Source organism: Octopus bimaculoides, chromosome 28 (genome assembly GCF_001194135.2).
Source record: "Octopus bimaculoides isolate UCB-OBI-ISO-001 chromosome 28, ASM119413v2, whole genome shotgun sequence".
NCBI classification, from domain to species: Eukaryota; Metazoa; Mollusca; class Cephalopoda; order Octopoda; family Octopodidae; genus Octopus; species Octopus bimaculoides.
Genome location: NC_069008.1, coordinates 14,440,452 through 14,443,148, shown reverse-complemented (window position 1 = coordinate 14,443,148; position 2,697 = coordinate 14,440,452). Strand labels below are relative to the sequence as shown.

General features: G+C 39.4%; 1 protein-coding gene across 1 annotated transcript in view; it reads right to left on the bottom strand.

The window, feature by feature from the left end:
- Positions 1-1,100, bottom strand: part of LOC128251093 (uncharacterized) — a 13,225-nt gene extending 12,125 nt beyond the window's left edge. The window contains exon 1 of the mRNA XM_052977468.1: positions 428-1,100. The gene's annotated coding sequence lies outside the window, so the exon portion shown is untranslated. The remainder of the gene's footprint in view (positions 1-427) is intronic.
- Between the last annotated feature and the right edge of the window lie 1,597 nt (positions 1,101-2,697).

Sequence of the window (2,697 nt, the reverse complement as noted above, 5' to 3'; positions counted from 1 at the left end):
ATTATTATTATTATTATTATTATTATTATTATTATTGCCTTTGTTCAGCTTCTTACGCTGGAGATGTACTACAGTGTCAGCTGTTCACTACCAGTGAACTAAGGTAACACCTCTTATTTTTCGAGCACCTTCCGGAGTATTCGAGCGGTTCCAAGCAGTGCTGTTTTCTGCAAGTGCTCCACCCATTATTGCAGCCCCTATTTGTGTTGTTATCTTTGTTGGTCTTCTTCAGAGATCACACAATCTTATGATCGTGAGAGACCTTAACCGCTACACCACACATCGTAAACTTAAATCTAACACACACACACACACACACACACACATATCTGCATACGGACGCATATACACACGCAGACTCAGACACAAGCACAAACATCTGCGCACGTATGCACACGAAGTATTTAGATTATGAAACAAAACTTACCTTTGGCGGGGCTTGAGGCAGCACCACAGCTTTCAGTGGGCAACGGGAGAATTTGTTAAATCTGTCCGCTATGACTGTCCAATAATTTCCTCGGCTGGGATGACCGTCCACTTATATTAGTAATGTTCCAAAATATCAAGGTTGGCCACAAACTCCAGTTATATCCACTACTTTCAGAAGTACAACAAAAGTCAGCACTGGCTGTAAATGTCAAACCAGATCTCCTCCAAATGCCAGTATTATTCACCCCTTTCAAATGTCGCCGAGGTCAACTTTGCCTTTCGTCTTTTTGAACTCACTGACGAGTACCAGTTGAGCAAAATTCTGTGTTATTGATTATCCCGTCCTTACAAAATTTCAGGCCTTGTGCCTATAATTGAAAGTATATTATCCACTGCTTTCAAAACTACAACAGAGGTCAGCACTGACCTTCGGTATTAATCCAGAGCTTCTGCAAATGCTATTATTCGCTGCTTTCAGAATTACCACGGAGGTCAACACTGTCTCTAAATGTGAAACCGGAACTTGGGTTTTCGAACTGTCCTCTGATGTCAAGAGTATCCGCTTCTGTAACAAATATCTGCTGATATCACATCTCTGTACAATAGCCAATGATGTCCACTTTGGTCAGCATACTTGATTGGGATGAATTCTGTTCAATTTGCTATTATATCTCCGCTAATACACTACAAAGCAAGGTATGTTACGTGCCATTATGAAAAGACACGCTTCACTGAGCACATTCGATAAACAGACGCGTAATCAATAAGATGTGTCCGTTGTAGTTGTAGTTGTAGTGGTGTTGCAGATGACGGTGGTGATGGTAGGTGCGGTGGTGTCGGTGGGGTAGGGTGATGGTGGTATTGTCGCGGTGCTGGTTCGCTGGTTACTGAGGGGTGGGGGTGGAGGGGTGGTGGAGGCTGTGATGTTTATGGTAGTGGTGGCGTTGAGGGGCGTGGAGTATTGTAGAAAATATCGGTGATTCGTAATCATTAAGTGGTTTAAATATACAGAGATACACATACACACACATACACACACGCACGTATCATAGCAGAAGTTATTTTCCATGTAATATGGAGCTACAGGTGTTACTTAATTACTATACCTTGCAAACAGATAATTAGTGCAGATCTACAAAGCATTATTTATGCATAAACATATCTATCACTTACAGGCGCATGCACGGCTGTGTGGTGAGAGGCTTGCTTCCCAACCACATGCTTTCGGATTCAGTTCCACAGTGTGGCGCTTCGCTCGAATCTCTTTTACTGCAGCCTCGGGCCAACTAAAGACTTGTAGTTGGATTTGGTAGACGGAAACCCAAAGAAGCCCGTCGTAATTGTGTGTGTGTGTGTGTGTGTGTGTCTGTGCGTGTATATGTGTGTTTGCGTGTATATATGTGTTTGTGTGTATATCTTTGCATCTCTCTTTGTCCCCAACATCGTTTGACAACCGGTGTTGGTTTGTTTACGTCTCGTAACTGAGCGATTCGCTAAAACAGACCGATAGAATAAGTACCAGACTTTAAAAGAGGCATAAGTCCTGGAGTCGATTCATTCGACAAAAAATTGTTGCCCCAGCAAGGCCACAATGAAGTGCCTGAAACAAAGTAAGAAAGGTCGACTTTGCCTTTCATCCTTTCGGGGTCGATAAACTAAGTACCAGTTGCATACTGGGGTTGATCTAATCGACTGGTCCCTTCTCGAAAAGTTTCCGGCCTTGTGCCTATAGTAGAAAAGAATATTTCTCCATTTTCTGTTTTCTTTATATATACATAAATTATATATAGGGTTGTAAGTTTTTTTTTTAAATCCACCACCAGTGGCCTAGCATGCGTAAAAACTCAATAGACAACATATTCTCAATATGAAATAGTGTACATTTAAACACAAGAAAAAACTACCTTCAATAGGTAGTTTTTACACGCTAGAAGAAGTAGTCAAAACGACCAAAACCATATTTAAGAGCAAGGAATGAAAAATTATTTTATTATTTTAATATATATTACTTAGTATTTTTATTTTAGGTCTTTTTAGTGTATTTACTTATAAATTTTTCTATATGTGACTGTGGATTTTCATGGATGAATTCAAGAATTGTGGGTTTTTTTTTCTAAATTATATATATATATATATGTAAATAAATGGAATTTAACGCAGGTGTTATTCAAATTTGAATAACACCCGCGTTTAACTCCATTTATTTATTTATATATATTATACAAAATATTTCATGTAAACCCCGACTTTCTACCTTTAAAAACAAGG